Genomic DNA, 26,309 nt, shown 5'->3' with positions numbered 1-26,309 from the left:
AGGTTCAAAACTGCTTTTAGACGCAAAACTACATTTAGACGTAAAATTACGTTTAGACGTAAAACTGCGTTTAGACGCAAAACTGCGTTTAGACGTAAAACTGCGTTTAGACGTAAAACTGCGTTTAGACGTAAAACTGCGTTTAGACGCAAAACTGCGTTTAGACGTAAAACTGCGTTTAGACGTAAAACTGCGTTTTGACGTAAAACTGCGTTTGGACGTAAAACTGAGTTTGGACGCAAACTGCGCTTAGACGCAAACTGCGCTTAGACGCAAACTGTGCTTAGACGTAAACTGCGCTTAGACGCAAACTGTGTTTAGACGCAAACTGCGCTTAGACGCAAAACTGCGCTTAGACGCAAACTGCACTGTGATTCTGCTTTGATATCGAAATCATTTTTTATCGGACGAACGCAGCTTTAGCTTTTAAATTGCTGTAAGATTTCCGCTGCACTAATTCACCCCCCCCCTCTTAGTGCTCTCGATCCTAACAATTGGTATCAGAGCGGGGTATTTCTCATTTCGGATTTACACCCGAGAGAAATGACTTTTCAAGAGGGCTGTTCGGTCTTTCGTCCACCGTTCTTTAACGGATTGGACTACACTTATAGGAAAACTCGAATGAGAGTTTTCTTAATTTCTCTAAATCTGGATTTATGGAATATCATTGAAAACGGTTTTCAACTTCCCTCCAAACCGATGAACGAATGGTCGGTTTTGGAGAAGAAGAATTTTTCTTTAAACGCAAAGGCTATGAATGCCTTATTTTGCGCATTGGACAAAAATGAGTTCAATCGGATTTCTACGTGTGAAACGACTTTCGATATTTGGCGCACTCTTGAAATCACGCACGAGAGAACTAGTAGAGTCAAAGACTCGAAAGTTATTATTTTACTGCTTGATTTCGAGCTTTTTCATATGAAACCAAGCGAAACCGTTGTTGACATGTACACCCGTTTTACGGATGTCGTCAATGGTTTAAAATCACTTGGTAAAAGCTTTTCGGATTTTGAACTCGTTAACAAAGTTTTGCGCTCACTTTCTAAAACTTGGGATTCAAAAGTAACTGCTATTCAAGAATCGAAAAACTTGAACCATTTTCCACTTGAAGAACTAATTGGTTCATTGATCACATATGAAATGACGTGCAATGCACGTGAAGAACTTGAGAACAACCTTCCAAAGAACTGGAAGGATTTGGGACATAAAACATTTGAAGACCACTCGAGCATAAGCTCAAGTGATGGTGAACTTAAACTACAAATGAAACGAAAATTAAAAAGCAAAAAGAATGGAACTACTTGCTTTAAACGCAAGAAGAAGAATAAAAATTGGGATGAATCGAGCTCATATGAAGACGAGAAAGTCAGCAAAAGCGAGGCGGCAAACTACGCCTTACTAGCCTACGACATTGAGGTAATTAAAATGCCTTTGGTTTATTTTGAAATTACTTGATGCTTTCATGATATATTTTCTTTTTTAGTTTAGAATTAATTTTCTTGAAAATTACATGTTTAAAAATAAAAATACAAAGATTATGATCATGCTGATAATTTCGAAAATAATATTGCATATTTTATGATAAACAAACAAAATAATTTTGATCATGATTAAGAAGTAATAATGTGTATCATGTTTGATTAATATTGTTGAATGAAATCACGTTTGATTTAAAGTAATGCATAAAGATGTAATATGAAATGGTTATTAACAATTTTATGCATGTGATTTTAAGTTATCCATGATCATGAGCATGTTTGATCTTCTTGACTTAATTTCAAGATCTATAGCAAAAATCATGTTTGAATATATGAAAGTGTTAATTTCATTTTCGGATTCACTTAACAATTGGTATCCTAACAATCGGATTTTCTCATACACTTATGAAAAATATTTTTCTAAAATGGATTTGATGAAATGATTCCTGCTTATAAATTCCATCTTGAAATATGAATGATAGTGTTTTTGCTTGCAAAGATTTGTTTCACGTTCATATCTCCTATGATTCATGTGCAGAAAAAGAATTTATAAATCATAATACAATGAGATTTCTTATGCAAAAATAAAGTGCTTTTGTAATTCTTTGCTAAAGAGAATAATTATTAAAATCATGATCTTGGTAATTATAACATAGAGTTCTTTATAAATCAAGATCGTTCATTATGCTCCCTACATTTATCAAAAAGAAGTTCTTCAAATGAAATGCAATTCAATGAAGTGTCATATTGATATATTGAAACTTGGAATATTTTAAAATGTGATCTTGATAAGAATGTTTCAAGTTGCTCTTTGTACTATATCTTTTCGAATGAATCATGAGCCTTGATATCGTATATTTCATAATACAAGATTTATTTGCCTTATGTCTTGAACTTTCATGCTTATCTTAATTTGGCATATAAAGACTAAGGCATGCTTAGATGAAAAGGAATCTCTTAAAAAAAAATGCTTTTCCCATTTGATCGAGATTAATGATTTCATGATATTTTATGAATCTCGAAATTAATTTTAATGACTTGATTATGAACTTCAAGTTAATGATTTAATTTGAATAAGTTTTATCTAAATCATAATCTTGATCTTGCAAAATTGAAGTCACAAATAATATCTTGTGGTATTCATGAATTGATACTCACAATATGAAAGCATTGATATTCATGACTTGAATTGGATTGAAACATTGTATGCTTAATTTAATCATTCTCCTGTGTTTCAAAAATTCCTTAAATGCCTTATGTGATGATTGAAAACTAATCTGCTTTATGATGAATTACGAATCATGACTTGATCTATGATATAAATGCCTTGAAAAGATTGAAATATTTAACACTTTTATGCTCTTCCCCCTACTTTCTTCTTGTTTTCAATGATAAAATGGGGAGAAGTTTTGATCATGCATGGTAGGATATAATTTGACAAAATTGATACCATCATGATATGAAACATTTATGATGTACAATTATGCATGCAATACTTGTGCTTTCTAAATATGATGTGATGTTTTGCATATGATGTAAATCATGATTTAAAATGCTATGAGTGCCAAGTTACACATTTTGAGAAGAAATTGTTATATTGAAATATTAATGTAATTATGAATGGTGATATGATATCATGCATGTAATACTTCAATTTATGATAATGATGCATGCAATGATAAAATATTCATGATGAAAAATTATCTTGACATTCATAACTTGATTATTCATCATTTGTCATGATTTTGAAATCATTGTAAAAGGAAAAGAGAACTACAAAACTATATTCTCTCTTTCTTTTTTTTACAATGACAAAGGGGGAGATAGCTAGCTTGTACAAGTCAAGAAGATGCAAAAACTTGATTGCGAGCTTGCCTATTTTAAGAAGCAAAGATTGCTAACTTGCTTATTTCAAGAAGAAAAATTGTCTTCTTGAACATCACTATCTTGAATATCTCAAGAAGCAAAACTTGCAACTTGCACATTGCAATAGGAAGCAAGAATCATGAGCTTACACAAGAAAGCTATCTTGCATGTGCTTTCGAAACTTTTGCTAGCTTATATATTGTGAAACTTGTATATCGTAAAAATTGCTAGCTTGTTGGTCTAAAGAGAAGCAAAAAGTTGCTATCTCAAAAGAAGAAAATGTGCTATCTTGCCTATCTCAAGAGGCAAAAATGCTAACTTGCGCATCTAGCAAAATGAGCAAAATTTTCAAGAAGCAAGAGTTGCCTTTTGAACATCTCCAATTTGCTAGCTTGCATAATATAGAACTTGCTATCTTGAACATTACCAAAAGTGCTATCTTATATGCTATAAAACTTGCATATCTAAAACTTGATAGCATGAATGTTCTAAGCATGATATAACACTTGCTAAATCTTCTAGCTCCAAGATTGCATGATGATAAAACTTGATATTATGATTTTCATGCAAAGAGTTGAACCAATATCACACACAAACACTTGATTGTGATACTTCTCCTTTTTGTTGATGACAAAGGGGGAGAAGTATGTTGATGACATGACATGTGATGCATAAGTTTATGCATATGTTCATGTTGACGTATTGCAAGTATTCATGATGAATATTGCAATGACTTGAATTCAGTTTGAATTCAAGGTTCTATCAATATGGCATATTGATAGGGGGAGTTTGTTTAAACTCCGGGAGTTAAGTTTAACTCCGTCATCAAGTGGTTGTCATCATCAAAAAGGGGGAGATTGTTGAATCTCGTATTTTGATGATGAAACTACTTGATATATGTTTATGATTTAATCTGCGTTTTGAGTGACGCAGGATGCTTCGATCAGGATGAGACAATTAAAGCAGGATAATCATGTTGTGCCGAAGGAACATGTCAGAAGATTGGACGTCGGGCCGGTGGATCGGTCGACGTATCGACAGAAGGCTTCGGGCCGTGAACTCGGGCATCGGGCCAAGAAGACCGGGTATTGTGCCAAGGATATCGGAGTTGCGGAGTCAACTGGCCGATTGGGCAATAGGCTGCACGAGAGGACGATGCGCCGAAGAATCGGACGAAGCGTCGAGGGACCAATGACATGTCGGACAACTTGGTTAATTGCTTAGGATTAATTGTCTCGATCGAAGTTTTGATTTGTTGTGCAGGATTAACTACGATGAGAGTAAGATAAGCAGCAGGTGTTGCGCCGGAGTCAAGATCATGATCACGTTGGGAGTTCGAGAGTTCGACGGAAGTTCGGACGGTCGTCGGAGGTTCAGCGAGAACAGATCCGAGAAGTCCAGAAGCTTGCCAAGCGAAGCTCGTCGGAACTCGCCAAGTGGATCGTCGCAAAGTCCAGGAGTATGCCGGATGTCCGCAGAAGGATCACCGAGGGTTTATCGGATGATCGACGGAAGTTCGCCGGAAACTCGCCGGAAGAAGCGATTGACGCATCGGAGCATAGCTGCAGAAGTTGTCTTAGAGTTAATCGTAGTTAGCACGATGATTAAGCTTGAAAATGGGAGGTGATCCCATTAGCTTAATCTTGGGGCAATTGGGCCCCTGAAAAGATTCAAATTGGGCCGAATGGAGCGAACCATTCGGACCCTGATTGCACCAGGCGGTGCAACCGCCTAGGACAGGAGGTGCAACCGCTTGGGCTGCGGGACTGGGCGGTGCAACCGCCCTAGCCAGGCGGTGCAACCGCCCAGGCCATATCTTCCAGCGGGACTGGGCGGTGCAACCGCCCCAGCCAAGAGGTGCAACCGCCCAGGGCTCAGTCTCCAAGCGAGACTGGGCGGTGCAACCTCCTCTGGCAAGAGGTAGCACCGCTAGAGCTCAAGTTCCGAGCTCTGCCAAGAGGTGCAACCTCTTTGGACAGGAGATGCATCGCCTGAGCTCGGACTTCGAGCTCTGGCAGAGAGGTGCATCAGCCTGAGCTCAGTTTCGAGCTCTGCCAGGTGATGCAACCACCGAGCTCATACTTCGAGCTCTGCCAGGCGATGCAACCACTGAGCTCAGTCTTCGAGCTCTGGCAGAGAGGTGCAATCGCCTGAGCTCAGTCTTCGAGCTCTGCCAGGCGGTGCCACCTCTCCAGTCAAGAGGTGCAACCGCCTGATCCCGGAATTCCGGGATGTGATCGTTTTGAGCTCCAAATTTGAATTTGGTTGGGGCCTATAAATACCCCACCCATTCAACACTGAATTGACAACAGATCCACACCGAATTCTTGATCTTTTCAGTGATTCTAAGAGCTCAAATTTGTGTAAAGTCCTAAAGTTCTCCTCCTTCTGTTCTTCAAGTCTTGAGTTGTAAAGAGAGGAGAGAAAGGATCTGTAAAGGTTGTCTTCTGAGCCTGTCAAAAGGAGAGAAACTGTAAAAGGGCAGTTAGCCTTCGCCCATTGAAGGAAGGCAGCTAGTTGACGTCGGTGACCTCGTCGGAGGAGGAAGCCAAAAGTGGAGTAGGTCAAGACTGACCGAACCACTCTAAATCTCTGGTTTGCTTTTACCTTGAGCACTTTTCCATTACTGCAAACCTCCTACATTGCTACTGCCCTCTGCGCCTTTACGAACGAGTTTCTAAGCTCTGATCTTTCAGAATCTGCATTCAAACGTAAATCGTGTTTTCGTACGATCTTCACACTGCAGTTTACGCTTACATTCGGATTCCATTTATAACTGCAAATTGCTTTCTACGTAAAACGCTTTTCAAGGTTCAAAACTGCTTCTAGACGCAAAACTACATTTAGACGTAAAATTACGTTTAGACGTAAAACTGCGTTTAGACGCAAAACTGCGTTTAGACGTAAAACTGCATTTAGACGTAAAACTGCGTTTAGACGCAAAACTGCGTTTAGACGTAAAACTGCGTTTAGACGTAAAACTATGTTTTGACGTAAAACTGCGTTTGGACGTAAAACTGAGTTTAGACGCAAACTGCGCTTAGACGCAAACTGTGCTTAGACGCAAACTGCGCTTAGACGCAAACTGTGTTTAGACGCAAACTCCGCTTAGACGCAAAACTGCGCTTAGACGCAAACTGCACTGTGATTCTGCTTTTATATCGAAATCATTTTTTATCGGACGAACGCAGCTTTAGCTTTTAAATTGCTGTAAGATTTCCGCTGCACTAATTCACCCCCCCCCCTCTTAGTGCTCTCGATCCTAACAGGTGCTTCCTCCAATTTTTTTATAATCTTACTAGTCTCTGAATCTTCCTGCCATTCCATCTTAATATCCTGAAGAAAGTCGCTGGTCGGAAGTGAAACGGCTGAAACTTCAACTTGCTCGGGTAGTTACGAAAGCTCATCTGCAAGAACATTCTCTTTCCCCTTTTTGTAAGTTATATCATAATCAAATCCAAGAAGTTTTGTTATCCATTTTTGCTGCTCAGGGGATGATATCTTTCGCTCCAAAAAGTACTTGAGGCTTTTATGGTCGGTTTTAATTTGAAATCGTCGGCCTATCAAGTAGGGTCTCCACCTCGTTGCTTCGCGCACAATGGCGAGCATATCCTTATCATATGTTTACTTATTTTGATGAGAGAGAGATAATGCCTTGCTAGATGATTTACTTATCTTTCTCCAAAATTATCCAACTTTAGTAAAGAACCTGGCTACTATTATGAATGACTTTGGTATGGTTTCTGGACTTCAGTTAAATCATGCGAAAAGTAAAGTATATATGAGCCCTTACGTTGAGGATAAGGTCTTTATTGCATAAACTTTGGGGGTTAGTGAGGGAAGCCTTCCAGTTCCTTCTTTTGGTCTCCCGCTCATATCCACAGGCATTCACAAAACCCACTATCAGCCTATCCTGCAAAAAATAAAGAATAAAATTTCTTCTTGGAAAAATAGGCTTCTATCAAAAGCAGGACGACTCGAACTCATCCGTTCTATATTGCACTCCTACTCTATATATTGGTGTAATGCATTTCTTCTGCCTGCTGGACTTCTCCAAGATATTGAACAGTTATTAATGAACTTATTCTGGAATGGCACAAATGATAAGGCAATGCATATGGTAAATTGGGATAGCTTTTGCAAACCGAAAGATGAAGGGGGGCTAAACTTGAGAAATACTAGAGATTGGAATCAAGCATGCTTGGTACAGCAATTGTGGGATCTTTTACAAAATAAATGTTCCTTATGGTCACAATGGGTTTCTGCTATGTATCTTTCAAAGGAATCAATATGGGAAATTTCAACAAGAACATACCACTCTACAGCTTGGAAAGGAATTTTAATGGCAAGGAATTGGCTAATCAAACACATTTCTTATGCAACCTCTTCTGGAACTAGTACTAATATGTGGTATGATCCTTGGGTGAATGGGAAGAGTATATTTCAATTATGTGGCGACAAAATACGAAAAGATCTTGGGGCTCCCAAAGATTGGAAGGTTTCCGAGTTCATTGCTAACGGTACCTGGTGTCTCCCTAATCCTATATCTCCCGAAATGTTATCACTTTGGCCGACTATCATAGCTATTCCAATCAGGAACAACTCTTCAGATATACTTATTTGGCCTTATGACAATGGAAAATTTAGTGCCACATCCGCATGGAATCAAATTAGGCAAAGAAATAACAAGTGGGTCCCAAGCAGTTGGACATGGGATCGACCGGGATCACAAAAACATTCCTTATGTACATGGCAGGCCCTTTTCAATAAACTACCTACAATAGACAATATGAAAAGAAGAGGTATCTATCATGTTAACCGATGCTCCCTCTGTATGCAACAAGAAGAAACTGTTGACCATCTCTCTTTTGCTTGTGATTATACAAAATGGATATGGAAGGAGATTCTCCAGCGATTTGAACTCAATAGACCGCCACAACCAAACTTGCACCAAGAACTAGGCGACCTCATGCAATTTTCTCAAGAAAAGGGCCTCTCACACAACTTGTAAATGTTACTTTCAGATGCGCTATTTGGTGGATGTGGAAGGAGAGATATAACAGAATCTTTGAATGTCAACACACAAACAATGCTCAGCTCTTGAAAGAGATTATTAGAGACTCAAGATCTTGTATGGAGCATAATCTCAAAACCGAGCACTTTAACCAAAGAGAAAAAGATATTTTTATCAATTTTAATTTTGCTATTAGCTAAAAATCTTGGGAATGATGCCAAATAATGTACCCATAGGTAGTTTTGATATAATTGGATAAACATTTTCTATGTTGACTATAATTGGGAGTTATAGTCTACAGCATGTGTAGTCATAACTATCGCATTCGCACTCTATGAGTTACTTGGCTTTGTCTATGACTTGTATAGATAAAGCTATTTGTAGAAACTTTACACATAATCAATTTACTTTTACTTACCAAAAAAAAAATGTCTTGCTAGTGTATGTGAGTGGTCGACCATCTTGCATGAGAATGGCTCCAATTCCGACTCCAGATGCGTCGGCCTCAATAATAAAGGGTCGGTTGAAATCTGGTAGTGTTAGCACCGGCGTCGTCGTCATGGCTGCCTTATGTTTGTCGAAGGCAGCGGAGGCTCTATCCGACCATTGGAAGACATCTTTTTTCAGTAAGTAAGTAAGTGGTGCACTGATCTCTCCATAGTTTTTCACGAACTTGTAGTAGCAGCTTGTTAAACCCAGAAAGCCGTGTAGCAATTTTATGTTCCTCGGGGTCAGCCAGTTTTGCATTGCTCCAATTTTGAAGGGTTCTACTGCCACACCTTCCTTTGATATGATATGCCTAAGATATTCCACCTTCTTTTGAAGAAATCAAAAATTCATAGAGGTTGTTGTGTGTTCAAAAGGTGATTTTCGGTATGTCTTCTTCTCATACTCGTATTTGATGATACCCGAATCGAAGGTCCAGCTTTGTGAAGATTTGTGCTCCCTTTCATCTAGCAACTCATCTACTACTGGAACAGGGTATTTATCCTTGATGGTTATGCTATTAAGAGCTCGGTAATCAACACATAATCGCCATATTCCATCCTTCTTTCGTATGAGGAGCACCGGTGAAGAGTAGGGGCTGCAACATGGCCGAATAACTCCTGTTTTGAGCATCTCTTTTATAATCCTTTCTATTTTATCCTTCTGGAGATGTGGATACTGATATGGCTAAGCATTTGCTGGAGATTTGCTTGGAAGAATCGTTATATAATGATTATGCTGACGGGTAAGAGGTAGGTTGCGCGTTTCGTCAAATATATCTGAAAATTCAGCAAGCAAAGGAAGTAGATTTGGATCTTCAAATTTTGTTGGCTCTCCCTTAGTTTGCTACTCAAATTGTACCAAAAAGTCGCTGCATACTTTATGCAAAACCTTCTCCATTTGTTGTGTGCAAATCGTCGTTACGTCGCCCTCACGTTTCCCGTGCAGTATCACCTGTTTCTCCTTATTGTAAAATTTTATAATTAGTTGCATAAATTTCCAAGAAATATCACCTAATGTCATCAACCATTTAATTCGGAGTATGCCCTCATGATCATCAAGAGGGAGGAGTAAGAAATCTGCAATTATCTCTTGGTCCTGGAGCAATAGTTTCACCTACGGGCACCTATGATCACACTTCAAAATCCGTCCATTGGCAACCTTAACGACAAACCTGCTGCAATTCTCAATAGGTAAGTTCATATGGACAGCAACCTTACTGTTTAGGAAGTTATTAGTGCTGCCCGTGTCGATGAGAACAGTGATCGGTTGTTGTTTGAGAAGGCCTCCAACTTTCATCGTTTGTGGGTTTGAGTAGCCAGCTAGTGTATGTACCGTAACATCGGTCGGTTGTGGCTCTTCTTCTGCATCTTCTTCTTCATGTTCAAGGCTCTCTTTTGGATGTTCAATGACCTCTTCTTCTATCGGTTCAATCATAAGAATTCCCCCTTTACCATAGCGATGCTCATGGCTATACGGCTCGTCACAATGCTAACAGAACCCTTTCGCATATCGCTCCCGAAGCTCTTCTCTTGTTAACCTCTTTGGTGTAGGGACTTGGTCAACAGTAGGGGGGGCTAAGTGCTTCAATATTATTGTTTAGGAGCGACCCTAGTCCTCCGAGCTTCATGGTTCAATTGCTCCTCTTGATGTCGTGCGAAAGAGATGGCTGCCATAAGCGTATACGGTTATCATGCTTTAACTTCTCCTCGGATCTCCGGCTTCAAGCCCTCAATGAAGGTCCTCAATAGCTGTTTTTGAGACCAATCATGAGTTTGATTAGATAACATGTCGAACCTAGTTTGGTACTCTTGAATGGTAGAGGTTTGTCGGATCTTTCCTAGTTGTCCGTCAATATTCTCGTAATCGGTTGGTCTGAAGCGGATCAGCAGTCCTTCTTTGAATTGTCGCCAAGAAAAGACTCCATAAGTAAGTTCAAACTAGTCAAACCACTGTAACACATCCCCTTCAAGATGTATAGCTGCAATTTTCACCATAGATGCATCCGCGGTTTTATGGTACCGAAAATATCGCTCCGCACGCGAGATCCAACCAATTGGGTCTCCTTCTTCCCATCTAGGGAAGTCCACTCTCATGCATAGATAGTTGGGGTTGGTGTTAGAACCCTTGCAGATTCTAAACTTGGGGTTGATCTCTTTAGGGGATCGACCTCCTTAGAACACTATAGGGGTTCCTCCCTCCAAATTGCTGCTCAAAGGCTGCAGAAAAGATTCATCTATTGCTTAAGAAAAGAGAAGGAATACATGGCTATTTATAGGGCTTCTAAACCCTAACTCCTAATAGGACTCCTACTTTGAACTCTTACTTCTAACCAACTCCTAATATGACTCCTACTCAAGACTCCTATTCCCTTACAACTCCTAATTCTTCTCTTAAGAAAAAACCTCCTAACAGAATGTCCCTTTCAATTAGGACTCTCCTAGTTAGAGTCCTAACAGAGTGTCCCTCTCAATTAGGACTCTCCTAGCTAGAGTCCTAACAGAATGTCCCTCTCAATTAGGACTCTCCTAGCTAGAGTCCTAACAGACCCGCCCAATTCAAATCAGCCTTATCCTCAAGGCTGAGATTCCATGAACTCAGGGAACCGGGTCTTCAGCTCCTCATATGGTTCCCATGTGGCATCTTCAAGTGGTAGATTATTCCAATGCACTAGTACTTCAGTAGAGGGATGTCGGCGACGCATCACGATCCTGTGATCGAGGATGGCCTGTGGTTGGGCTTGAATAACTCCATCCTCAGTAGTGTTGGGCAGTTGGATCTAGGGTGACTCGTGTTCTCCCAATTTGGGCTTTAGGCACGATACGTGGAAGACAGGGTGAATTTTGGCATCCTCAGGTAATTTAAGTCTGTACGCCATGGCTCCAATACGCTCTGTGATCTGATAGGGCCAATAAAAACGTGGGGATAGCTTCATGGAGGCTCGAGTATTGATAGAGAGTTGCTTGTTTGGTTGTAGGCGAAGATAAACCCAATCTCCCACAGAAAATTTGTTAGGATCGAGAGCACTAAGAGGGGGGGGGGGTGAATTAGTGCAGCGGATATCTTACAGTAATTTAAAAACGAAAGCTGCGTTCGTCCGATAAAAAACGATTTCGATATAAAAGCAGAATCACAGTGCAGTTTGCGTCTAAGCGCAGTTTTGCGTCTAAGCGCAGTTTGCGTCTAAACACAGTTTGTGTCTAAGCACAGTTTGCGTCTAAGCGCAGTTTGCATCTAAACTCAGTTTTACGTCCAAACGCAGTTTTACGTCTAAACGCAGTTTTACGTCTAAACGCAGTTTTGCGTCTAAACGCAGTTTTACGTCTAAACGTAGTTTTACGTCTAAATGCAGTTTTACGTCTAAACGCAGTTTTACGTCTAAACGCAGTTTTACGTCTAAACACAGTTTTGCGTCTAAACGCAGTTTTACGTCTAAACGTAATTTTACGTCTAAATGTAGTTTTGCGTCTAAAAGCAGTTTTGAACCTTGAAAAGCGTTTTACGTAGAAAGCAATTTGCAGTTATAAATGGAATCCGAATGTAAGCGTAAACTGCAGTGTGAAGATCGTACGAAAATACGATTTACGTTTGAATGCAGATTCTGAAAGATCAGAGCTTAGAAACTCGTTCGTAAAGGCGCAGAGGGCAGTAGCAATGTAGGAGGTTTGCAGTAATGATAAAGTGCTCAAGGTAAAAGCAAACCAGAGATTTAGAGTGGTTCGGTCAGTCTTGACCTACTCCACTTTTGGCTTCCTCCTCCGACGAGGTCACCGACGTCAACTAGCTACCTTCCTTCAATGGGCGAAGGCTAACTGCCCTTAGGACTTTACACCGACGTCAACTTTAGGACTTTACACAAATTTGAGCTCTTAGAATCACTGAAAAGATCAAGAATTCGGTGTGGATCTGTTGCTTTTCAGTGCTGAATGGGTGGGGTATTTATAGGCCCCAACCCAATTCAAAATTGGAGCTCAAAACGATCAAATCGATCAAATCCCAGAATTCTGGGATCAGGCGGTTGCACCTCTTGACTGGAGAGGTGGCACCGCCTGGCAGAGCTCGAAGACTGAGCTCAGGCGATTGCACCACTCTGCCAGAGCTCGAAGACTGAGCTCGGTGATTGCACCGCTTGGCAGAGCTCGAAACTTGAGCTCGGTGGTTGCATCACCTGGCAGAGCTCGAAATTGAGCTCAGGCTGATGCACCTCTCTGCCAGAGGTGGTTGCACCTCTCTGCCAAAGGTGGTTGCACCTCTCTGCCAGAGCTCGAAGACCGAGCTCGGTGGTTGCACCTCTTGGCAGAGCTCGAAACTTGAGCTCTGGCGGTGCTACCTCTTGACAGAGGAGGTTGCACCGCCCAGTCTCGCTTGGAGACTGAGCCCTGGGCGGTTGCACCTCTTGGCTGGGGCGGTTGCACCGCCCAGTCTTCGCTGGAAGACATAGCCTGGGCGGTGCTACCTCCAACCCTGGCGGTGGCACCTCTTTAACTATTCCAGCTCACTTGGATTGGCTCCAAACTTGGTCCAAACCAGTCCGAACTTGGGCCTAATTGGCCCCTACTTGGGTTATAGGATTAACACCTAATCCTAACCCTAATTAACATGCTAACTATGAATTTAAAGACATTTTCTAAGCTATTACAAAGTCCGCAAGTCAAGACTTCTTCTAGCGAGCTTCCGGCAAACTTCCGGCGGTCTTCCGATGAACTCTCGGAAACCATTCTGCGGACTCCCGGCAAGCTCCTAGACTTCACGATTTGATCTTAGCGAGTTCCAACGAGCTTCGACGGCAAGCTCCGATCTTTCTCGGCGAGCTCCGTGAACTTCCAACGAACCTTCCGGCGAGCTTCCGAAAAACCCTTCGGCAAGCTCCCAACTCATTCTCGGCTAGTTCCGGTAGCATTCCCGACGAACCTTCGGACTTCCGTCGAACTCTCGAACTCGCAACAAATCCTTCGCGCTTGACTCCGACACTTTGTTTCGCTTTATGTCTTCATTGTTATCATAGTTAATCCTGCACAACAAAATAAAACTTCAATCGAGACAATTAATCCTAAGCAATTAACCAAGTTGTCCGACATGTCATTGGTCCCTCGACGCTTCGTCCGATTCTTCGGCGCATCGTCCTCTCGTGCAGCCTATTGCCCAATCGGCCAGTTGACTCCGCAACTCCGATATCCTTGGCACAATACCCGCTCTTCTTGGCCCGATGCCCGAGTCCACGGCCCGAAGCCTTCTGTCCATACGCCGACCGATCCACCGGCCCGACGTCCAATCTTCTGACATGTTCCTTCGGCACAACATGATTTTCCTGCTTTAATTGTCTCATCCTGATTGAAGCATCCTGCGTCACTCAAAACGCAGATTAAATCATAAACATATATCAAGTAGTTTCATCATCAAAATACGAGATTCAACAAAATTCTCTTTCACTTCGTCGTTTGTTGGCTTGCTGCTTTATTCTGGCTTGAGCGGTAGAGAGATTATCTTTTAACAGTTGTAAGAGTTTGTCCCTATCAATCAATTCTTGGTCAACCGGATCTACCTTGGCCGAGCCAATTACATACTTTGGAATCACAAGTGCTGGTCGACCATACAATGCTTCATAAGGGGCACATTTTGTAGATGAATGATATGTAGTATTATACCACCATTCGGCCTTGGGAAGCCATTTCGCCCACTCTTTTAGTCGATCGCTAGCGAAACACCGTAGGTACGTCTCTAGCACCTATTTACCACCTCTATTTGGCCATCAGTTTGTGGATGATACGCTGTGCTCATCTTGAGTTTGGTGCCTTGTAACTGAAATAACTCGGTCCAAAATTTACTAGTGAAGATCCTGTCACGATCACTTACGATGGACCTTGGCATCCCATGCAGTTTAACAATATTTTCTATGAAAATCTGGGCAATACTAGCAGCAGTGTAGAGATTTCTCATAGCACAAAAATGAGCATATTTCGTAAGTCGATCAACCACCACGAGAATCGTGCTTTTACCTTTGGAAGATGGCAGCCCTTCAATGAAGTCCATGAAGATGTCAGTCCACACTTAGTTTGGTATGGGTAGTGGTTGTAGCTTCCCTGGATTTGCCACAGTTTCACCCTTGTGCTGTTGACATATATCACATTGTGCCACATATTCAGCAATAATTTTTTTCATCCCTTTCCAATAAAAATTTTGCTTCACAATTTTATAGGTTCTTAGGAATCTAGAGTGCCCTGCTGAAGGTATAGAGTGCATTTCATGCAAGATGATTATGATGCAAGGGGAGTCAGGTATAAGCATAATGCGACCTTTGTAGCGTAAATCCCTCGAATCCCAAGCGTAGTGGGCTATTGCACTTGGATCCTCCTCCAATTTTTTTATGATCTTGCTGATATCTGGATCCTTCTTCCATTCTTTCCTAATGTCCTCGAGGAGACCGGTGGTAGGAAGGGAGATGGCTGAAACCTTAGCTTGTTCAAGTAGCCGTGAGAGTGCATCTGCAACAACGTTTTCTTTCCCCTTTTTGTAAATAATGTCATAATCAAATCCAAGAAGTTTGGTTACCCATTTTTGCTGCTCAGGGGATGATATCTTTTGCTCCAAAAAGTACTTGAGGCTTTTATGGTCAGTTTTAATTTGAAATCGCCGACCGATCAGGTAGGGTCTCCACCTCGTTACTGCGTGTACAATGGCAAGCATCTCCTTATCATATACTGACATATTTTGATGGGAGGGAGATAATGCCTTGCTAGTGTATGTGAGTGGTCGACCATTTTGCATGAGAACGGCTCCAATTCCGACTCCAGATGCGTCGGCCTCAATGATGAAGGATCTATTGAAATCTGGTAGCGCAAGCACCGACGTCGTTGTCATGGCTGCTTTAAGTTTGTCGAAGGCAGCAGAGGCTTTGTCCGACCATTGGAAAGCATATTTTTTCAGTAAAGAAGTGAGTGGTGCACTGATCTTCCTATAGTCCTTAACAAATTTTACGTAGTAGCCCGTTAGTCCAAGGAACCCCCGTAGTAATTTCACGTTTGTAGGTTTCGGCCAGCCTTGCATTGCCTCAATTTTTGTTGGGTCTACCGCCACTCCTTCTTCTGATATTATATGCCCAAGGTACTCTACTTTTTGCTGGAGAAAGCTGCACTTTAGTTGCTTAACAAAAAGAGTATTCTCCCGAAGGATCGTTAAAACAATCCGTAAATGCAGTTTTGAAAGGTTGTAAACGAGAAGGGCTGTAAACGAGAATATCATCGAAAAATACCAGCACAAATTTACAAAGAAAGCTCTGAAATATATCATTCATGAGACTTTGAAAGGTTGAAGGAGCATTGGTGAGTCCAAAAGGCATTACCAAGAATTCATAATGGCCATCATGTCTGCGAAATGCAGTTTTTGGAATGTCATCGTCATATACCCGAATTTGGTGGTAACCGGATCGGAGGTCCAACTTCGTGAAGACTCGAGCTTCTTTCAATTCATCAAGAAGTTCATCCACCACTGGTATTGGGTATTTGTCCTTGACGGTGATACCATTTAAAGCTCGGTAGTCGATGCACATTCGCCAAGTTTCGTCCTTCTTGCGTACAAGTAGCACCGGTGAGGAATAGGGGCTGCAACTTGGTCGAATCACCCCTGTTCCAAGCATCTCCTTTACGATCTTTTCAATTTCATCTTTCTAGAGGTGAGGATATCGGTATGGTCGAGTGTTCGCTGGTGGCTTGCCCGGAAGGATTGGAATTCGATGGTCATGTTGCTGAGAAGGAGGAAGACCATGCGGTTCAGCAAATATGTCGGCAAATTCAGTAAGCAATTGGGCAAGATTTTGATCTTCAAATTCTATTTTCTTCCCCTTTGGTTGCTGTTGGAGGTGCATCAAAAAGGCACCATTTACCTTATATAAAACTTTCTCCATTCGTTGGGTCGAAACAGTGGTAACGTTGCTTCCGCGCTTCCCGCGTAGGATTATCTGTTTGCCCTTACAGTAGAATTTCATAATTAATTTAGAAAAGTTCCAAGAGACATCACCTAGTGTAGTTAGCCATTCTTGTCACGCCCCTCAAAATATCCATAATTTTTAAAATTTTCATCACAGACCAATCCAGGATCCGAACTAACGTTTGAGGACACTGAAAAACATTCAATCAAATTCACATCCATAAAACCTGTGCAGTTTATAATCATATATCACATCACTCGATAATTCACATTTATGGCAACCCAAGCCAACTTGACAAACATGAACAACACTTATAAATCCACAAGCTAAATAAATTATACAATCAGAACCCCAACTATTCACCACAAGTTCACATCATCATAAATTAGGCTTAAACATTTCGAAATTTCAAATAAGAGAGATCTTCTAACACTTTTACACAGTATATCCATTTCGATTCATCAACAACATTTCATTACATACAAAATATGCTTATACAACAATAACATAACAACCAACAAGACTTGCCCATAATTCTGAATAGCTATCCACTGCCTCAGCACAAATCAAACATCTCGAAGAGTGACACGCTGACCTGAAAGATTTATATAACAACGGAGTGAGCCAAAAACGGCTCAGCAAGTGACAAAACATATTCAGAACAAAAGGAACGGTTTCAAACCAATAAGGTATCATAATGTAAGGCAGAATACAAAAATTCTCAAGGATACCATCTCATTAGATACAAAATCATATGTATCAGTTCATTCAAAACATATTTGATTCATAACAAATGGAGTATAGAGTAATTGGAGCATATCAATGGCAGATAGGATAATTTAGAACATATCAGTTCATAGCAGATGGAGCACAAAGTAATTGGAGCATATCAATGGCAGATAGGACAATTCAGAACATATCAGTTCATAGCAAATGGAGCACAGAGTAATTGGAGCATATCAATGGCATATGAAATGTTCCGGAGCATATCAACGACATATGGAACATTTCGAAACATATCAACAGTGGATGAAACATTTCAGAGCATATCAATAACAAATACCGAACATAAGCTCAAACGTCGTCTTTGACGTTGTAAACATATCAATCTTATCCAAAGCATGTACAGAAACACATAACCAAAGCTCTGGATATCATATCAAACATATAGAAGGTGTAGTGGGATCTCAGTCAGAATGTGATTCATCCATTTCTGAATGACCACCTGACAAAAGTCTCCCACGTCTGGGAGCTCCATCCACCCACGTCTAGGTGAAGTCAAAGGGGGCCGGCAGAGCATCGCAGGCTCTAATCACATACCCACATAGCGGGCAACAAGCGCATACCCTTTACCATTTCTGGCAAAGGTCCAGAATATCCCACATAACGGGACCCCACATAGCGGGCAAATAGCGTATACCCTTTACCATTTCTGGCAAAGGTCCAGACAATCCCACACACCAGAATACAAAAGGGCAGTTTCAACAATAAGTAGCATATATCGGAAGCACACGCGGAACAACGAAACATGCATGTGCCTTTTCGAGACAATACGAAACAAAGAACAAATCTCTCACAAATGTATTCAGATTTGGAATGAAATGAAAACAAGAGTATACAGGGAATCCAAGCAATCATATTTAGCTCAATTCCAATAAGAAGGTTAGACGAATTCAAATATCCAAAGGAAATGAAACTAGAATAGGCACACATCGAAAGCAAATGCGGAATCATGGGTTATACATGTGCCTATAGAAGTCAATACGATATAGCTTAAACGTTACACAATAATATTCAAGAATGCAAATAACTTTAAGGACAAGAGCATACAAGAATTCAGAGCAGTATTATAAAGCTCAATTGAATAAGAAAGCTAAAGGATATCAATTTCCAAAGGAATGAAACCAGAATATTAGAAATCGACCAAAGCTCGATTTCTGGCAGAATACAAGAGGCACATTGAACAAATGATTCAAACTATCAATCGTGCTCCAATTGACTCAGAAATATATCATTGGATTATACTTTCAGATAAGACAGGCTTCATATGAATTGAACTGTCCAATAGAGAGAGTTACAAATAATTTGGTAAACAAGGGTCGTAGAACAAAATCTCTGTTTGGCAGAATTCATAATGTCAGATTCAACAAGTAACTGGGTAGGTGTTTGGATTCCAAATCTTTCAATCCATATATCAAAAGAAAGATCTATGAGTTTGGTTTCCAATGAAAAAAGCTTTGAGTAAATCAATGTTTGCAACAACGACTTATATGCAGTTCAGTATCGAAAGGTCAGAAATTACGATCCCTGTTTTGCAGAATATGTAGGCTCATTTGAAACAGAAGTTTGGGCAGACAAACTTACTCCAAATTCTTAAAATAAGCTATCAAAACAAAGGTTTATGAGTCTATATTCTGATCAAATAAGTTTTGTCCAAATCAGAGGTCAATACATGAAGTTATAACCATAACAAAGTAGAAGGGTCAGAATATCAAAAGTTGCATAGATTCGAATCGATACATCTAAACAGGAGATATATCAAATGAAAGGCTAGAACAATTCAAAGTTCCTCATATTCAAAACAAATGTAACCGTAAAATTACAGTAAGGAAAGATCAGGACACTTGCAATAGGAAAGATTAGAAAGCTTGCAATAGGAAAGATCAGAACACTTGCAATAAGAAATATCAGAGCAATTATAGGAGAAACGATCAGGGAACTTGCCATTCAAAGATTTCGATCCGAAGATCCAAAGAAGGTGCTAGCCCAAATCCTTCTACTTTTCCTCCGTGTCCTCTCTCTGTTTCGTTTTGTGCTCCCGTTTTCTTCCTTTCTTTGCAACTACACCGCGTGTCGAACATTGAGGCACAGTCACCTGCTCTCTCTTACTCTCATTCCTTCTTTTTCTTTCCCAAACGCAGCTGCCACAGCCGCCGCCACTACCGCTGCCACAATCGCAGCCCCTTCCACCGCACTACCTTCCTTCCTCCCTTCTCTCGCAGACAATAACTGCTGCATACGCAGTCGCTGCCGCTGCATCCGTAATCCCGTCCACAGCCCCTTTTTCCCCCTTTCTTTTCTTTCCCAGCTGCAACTGCCGCAGTCACAGTCGCAACCATGGCCGCAACCACCACAACCGTAGCCTCTTCTTCCTCCGCTACTCTATTTCCTCTCCTTCTTCTCTTCCAACTGCAGCTGCCACTGCCGCAGCTGCCACCCCTTCTCCTCTTCCCCTCTTCTTCCTCTCCTCCCCTTTCTCTTCTTCTTCCTTTCCTTCCTTTTTCCCTGCCACAGCTGCAGCTGCCACAGCCGCAACCGCAGCTACTTCTTTCCCTTCTCCTCTTCCTCCTCCTTCCTTTCTTCTTCTTCTCTTCTTCTCCTTCCTCCCCTTCTTCTCCCCGACGAACAGCTCCTCCTTTCCTCTGTTTCCTCCTACAGGAAACAGAGGTGCCGCCTCTTCACCTGCTTCTACTTCTTCTCTTCTTCCTCACCATCTCTTCGTCTCCTTCTCTTCCAGCTGCAGCTTCCACTACCGCAGCCGCAGCTCCTCCTTCCCCTTCTCTTCTTCTCCTCTTCTTCGTCCCTCCTCCTCCCCGGCGTCACACACACCCTCTCCTCTGTTTCCTCTGCAGGAAACAGAGGTATCACAACCTCTTCTCCTGCTTCCTCTTCTTCTTCTCTTCCTCTTCTCCTTCCTCTCCTCTTCGAATGCCCCACACCTCACCTCTATTTCCACCTGCTGGAAACAGAGGTGCTGCAGCCCTAGCTGCTGCCACCTCTCGCTCCTCTCCCTCTTCCCTCTCTTTTCCCTCTTCCTCTCCTTCTCTTCTTCTCCTCTTCCCTTTTCCTCCCCAACGCCACACACCTCCTCGCTGTAGCCCTGCTGCAGCTATCCTCCTCTCATCTTCTTCTTCTTCTCTTCTCCTCCCCAACGCCCCACACATACTCTCCTCTGTTTCCACCTGCGGGAAACAGAGGTGCAGCAGCCCTAGCTGCTGCTGCTGCCTCTCCCTCTCCTCTCCATCTTCCCTCTCTTCTTCTTCTTCTTCTTCTTCTTTTCTTCTCTTCTCCCTCTTCCTCCTCTCTTCTTTTCCCTCTTCTTCTTCTTTCTTCTCTCCTCACGCCCCACCGCTCCTCTCTGTTTCTCGAAGAAACAGAGAGTGCGTGGGAGGCGGTGGGATAAAACCGAAATTTTCGGTTTTCTTTATTTTCTTTTCATTTTGCAACTTAGCAGTTTAGTCCTTGAAATTTTTATATTTACATATAGGTCCTCAAATTAACATATAGTTTCTTATTAATAATTTTCAAAAGTGAGGGATATTATACTCTCCCCTCCTTAAAAGAAAATTTAGTCCTCTAAATTGATCATAGCTCAATCGATGAAAAGATGAGGATTATGATATCTTTATTTCCTCCTCCTGCTCTTAAATAGTTTCATCAATACAATACAATTACATAATTATCCACGAGTGACCGAAATATTCTCCTCCTTGATCCTCAATAGACGGTAACCCGACCTTGAATCATTTTTGATGGTCACCTGATTCAATTGTCTATAATCATTACAAAGCCTCAATGTGTTGAATCTCGGATTTTGATGATGAAGTCAATTGTCATTTGTTATCTAATCTATGTGTTGAGATAAGTGTGCAGGATTAACTACGATGAGAGTAAGACAAGCAGCAGGTGTTGCGCCGGAGTCAAGATCATGATCACGTTGGGAGTTCGAGAGTTCGACGGAAGTTCGGACGGTCGTCGGAGGTTCAGCGAGAACAGATCCGAGAAGTCCAGAAGCTTGCCAAGCGAAGCTCGTCGGAACTCGCCAAGTGGATCGTCGCAAAGTCCAGGAGTATGCCGGATGTCCGCAGAAGGATCACCGAGGGTTTATCGGATGATCGACGGAAGTTGGCCGGAAACTCGCCGGAAGAAGCGATTGACGCATCGGAGCAAAGCTGCAGAAGTTGTCTTAGAGTTAATCATAGTTAGCATGATGATTAAGCATAAAAATGGGAGGTGATCCCATTAGCTTAATCTTGGGGCAATTGGGCCCCTGAAAAGATTCAAATTGGGCCGAATGGAGTGAACCATTCGGACCCTGATTGCACTAGGAGGTGCAACCGCCCCAGCCAGGAGGTGCAACCGCCTGGGCTGTGAGGTTGGGAGGTGCAACCGCCCCAGCCAGGAGGTGCAACCGCCAGGGCTGCGAGGCTGGGAGGTGCAACCGCCCCAGCCAAGAGGTGCAACCGCCCAGAGCTCAGTCTTCGAGCTAGACTGGGCGGTGCAACCTCCTCTGCCAAGAGGTAGCACCGCCAGAGCTCAAGTTTCGAGCTCTGCTAGGCGATGCAACCACCGAGCTCAGTCTTCGAGCTCTGGCAGAGAGGAGCATCAGCCTGAGCTCAGTCTCGAGCTCTGCCAGGTGATGCAATCACCGAGCTCAGTCTTCGAGCTCTGGCAGAGAGGTGCATCAGCCTGAGCTCAGTTTCGAGCTCTGGCAGGTGATGCAACCACCGAGCTCAGATTTCGAGCTCTGCCAGGTGATGCAACCACCGAGCTCTGCCAGGTGATGCAACCATCGAGCTCAGTCTTCGAGCTCAGGCAGAGAGGAGCAATCGCCTGAGCTCAGTCTTCGAGCTCTGCCAGGCGGTGCCACCTCTCCAGTCAAGAGGTGCAACCGCCTGATCCCAGAATTCTGGGATTTGATCGATTTGATCGTTTTGAGCTCGAATTTTGAATTGGGTTGGGGCCTATAAATACCCCACCCATTCAGCACTGAAAAGATACAGACCTACACCGAAATCTTGATCTTTTTTGTGATTCTAAGAGCTCAAAAGTGTTGTAAAGCCTTTAAGTCTCCTCCTTCTGTTCTTCAAGTTTTCAGTTGTAAAGTGAGGAGAGAAAGGTCTGTAAAGGTTGTCTCCTGAGCCTGTCAAAAGGAGAGAAATTGTAAAAGGGCAGTTTGGCCTTCGCCCATTGAAGGAAGGCACCGAGTTGACGTCGGCAACCTCATCGGTGGAGGAAGCCAAAAGTGGAGTAGGTCAAGGCTGACCGAACCACTCTAAATATCTGGTTTGCGTTTATTTTCGAGCATTTTATCATTACTGCAAACCTCCCTCATTACTACTGCTCTCTGCGCTTTCACGAACAAGTTCTAAGTGCTGTTCTTCCGAATCTGCATTCAGACGAAAATTCGTATTTTCATACATTACAGTTTACGTTTACGTTTGATTTTGCAGAACTGTTTTCCGTGCTTTTACGAACGAGCTTCTTTGCAGTTTACACTTACATTTTAATCCTATTGATAACTGCAATCTGTCCTCTACGATTTTACGAAACAAAGAACAAATCTTCCAGAGCTCGAACGTAAATCTGAGTTTAGACGTAAATCTGCGTTCAGACGTAAATCTGCGTTTAGATGTAAATCTGCGTTTAGACGTAAATCTGCGTTTAGACGTAAAACTGTGTTTAGACGTAAATCTGAGTTTAGACGTAAACTGCGCTTAGATGCAAAACTGCGCTTAGACGCAATCTGCGCTTGGACGTAAACTGCACTTAGATACAAACTGAGAATTTGCTTTTGCATCATAATAGTTTTTGAACGAACGCAGCTTTTGTTTTTTAATCGCTGTAAGATTTCCGCTGCACTAATTCACCCCCCCCCTCTTAGTGCTCTCGATCCTAACAATTGGTATCAGAGCGAGGTTAACTCTCTAAAGGATTAAAACCCAAGAGAGATGGCATACGCCGGAAACCAAGAGGGGCATTCGATTACACGTCCACCCATGTTCAGTGGAACGGACTACACTTACTGGAAGACCCGAATGAGGATCTTTCTTATTTCTACGGATTTTGAACTATGGAACCTTGTTGAAAATGGATTTTCAAAATCTTCTCTTCCAATGATCGATTGGAACGATTTGGAGAAGAAGGCTTTCGCTCTTAATGCAAAGGCTATGAATGCCTTATTTTGCGCACTTGATAAAAACGAGTTTAATCGTGTTTCAACTTGCGAAACTGCTTTTGATATTTGGCACACACTTGAAGTGACCCACGAGGGCACAAGTAGAGTGAAAGAGTCAAAAATCAATCTGTTGCTGCATTCTTTTGAACTTTTCCGAATGAAACCGAGTGAAACCATTGGCGACATGTTTACCCGTTTCACGGATGTCGTCAACGGTCTAAAAGGACTCGGAAAAAGTTTTTCGGATTTTGAACTCGTAAATAAAATACTAAGATCCCTTCCTAAAAGTTGGGATCCTAAAGTCACTGCCATTCAAGAGGCAAAGGATCTGCGCAACTTCCCTCTTGAAGAACTAATCGGGTCATTAATGACCTACGAAATGACTTGCAAAGCTCATGAAGAGCAAGAAGACATCCTTCCAAAGAACAGGAAGGATATGGCACTTAAAACTTCTGAATGCCACTTGAGAGAAAACTCAAGTGATGATGACTTGGCACTTTTGACAAGAAAGTTTAAGAAATTCTTCAAAAGAAACAAGTTTAAAAACGATGTGAAAAATAAACTTGAACCCAAGAAGGACCAAGTGATCTGCTACGAATGTAAAAAGCCGGGACACTACAAAAGTGATTGTCCCCAAGTCAAGAAAAGAACAACAAAGAAGAAGGCGCTCCAAGCAACATGGGATGATTCGAGCGCATCTGAGGAAGAGGAGTCCAACACCGAGCAAGTTGCTCATTACGCCTTTATGGCCATCGAAGAGGAGGTAACGGATTTATTAGATGCTGATTTATCTTTCGATGAATTATTAAATGCCTTCCATGATTTATTTGATGAATGCAAAGTTATAAATAGAAAATACAAGTTGCTAAAAAAGGTACATAATAATCTTACTTGTGAGTTTGATAAGTTAAAAGTCGAACATCATGATAGTTTAAATTCGTGTATCAAATGTCATAATTTAGAAACTATACAAAAAGAAAACTTGCTACTTAAGGACACCTTGAAGAAATTCGAGGTTGGTAGCAAGTCATTAAACATGATCCTTACAAACAAGGGTCATGCTCCCAAAAGAAGTGGGATTGGATTTGTGAGGAGTCCTCACCGAAATCCAACTACCTTTGTAAAAGGCCCCATCTTACATGTTCAACACCAAACCAAGTGCAACTTTTGTTACAAATCTGGACACAAGACACATTGCTGTCCACTCAAGAAAATAAGTCCAAACAAATTAATTTGGGTTCCTAAAGGAACCATGATAAACTCTATGCAACGTGATAGAAAATGTAGATCTATTTATGAGGCACCCAAAAGCAAATGGGTTCCTAAAGATCATCCCTTCCTATAAAAACACTAAAAGTCTAGGCCGGAGCAAGAAATAATATTCTGCTCCTTGACTCTCAATGGTCATAAACCAAGAATCAAAAAGGAACTCGCAACGCTTAAGTAACAAGTGGAAGTTGTGAAATCACAAAAACGATACAACCTTATTAGAAACATATGATATCCAAATTCACATACCCCCCTGATCTTCAAAATCCGTTCATCTACGAATTAATTCTTGTAGAAACTAAATATGTCATGATCTTAAAAGGGATACCAAACAAACATACGTATGCACGTTAAAAGATCTATCTTGATCGTACAAAGAGCTTCTTCCTTAAATAAAAACTCATACGAAATCATGTAACAAACATTAATTCCTCTGAAACTCTCCTCAAGGCAAAGGCTCCCTAATCAAATCATCTTAGGTCCTCACCTGCTGCAGGCGGTGGCACCTCTCCAGCTGGCGGTGGCACCTCCAGCTATCACGGGTTGCCAGAGGTTGCACCGCTCCAGCCAGAGGTGCAACCGCCAGCAGCTCTGCCCCTTAAAACCACACTAGGGCCGGCTAAGGAACCGACCCCAACTCACCCCCATTTCCTCCTCTACTCTTCCAAGTCTCCTCCATTCCCATTTCACTCCTCTAAGCCTTCCAAATACCTCCCATTTCGGAGCAAAACATCAAGAATCCTTCCTTCTCTTGAAGATTTCACAAAGGTACTCTCTAAGAAGCTCTTAAATTCTGTTTTGTTCTTCATTTACTTTAGCTCATCATCATCCCTCTAAACAGCAGTAGTAATGGGATCTAGAAGATCCTCAAGGGACAAGGGAAAGAGGAGAGTAGTAGAAGAGTTTGATCTCACTCTTTTTGATTCCAAAAACCATGCTGAAAAATTTCTCTCCTTCGAACTAAGAAGCATCAATAAGGGAAAATACGTAGATCTGAATGAACTAAGAGATGTAGAGACTATCCATTGGTTTGCAAACCTAAATCTACTTCCCATTTTGCAGATCAACGAACCCATTTATCCTAGACTAGTTAGATTGTTTTACAACAACATGCAAATAGATGATGAAGAAAGGATATCAACCTATCTCTTAGGACAACACATCTCAATCACTGATAGATTCATTTGTGATATGATAGGTATTCCCATGAAAAGCATAGGACTTTACTTTAAAGGATCATGGGATGAAAAAACTATTGAAACATCCTACGTTTAAGCCTTAGGAACAATCCTTGCCAATCCTAACATAGAATCT

This window comes from Musa acuminata, chromosome BXJ3-4, assembly GCF_036884655.1.
Source record: "Musa acuminata AAA Group cultivar baxijiao chromosome BXJ3-4, Cavendish_Baxijiao_AAA, whole genome shotgun sequence".
Classification (NCBI taxonomy): domain Eukaryota; kingdom Viridiplantae; phylum Streptophyta; class Magnoliopsida; order Zingiberales; family Musaceae; genus Musa; species Musa acuminata.
This window is presented reverse-complemented; position numbering follows the sequence as displayed.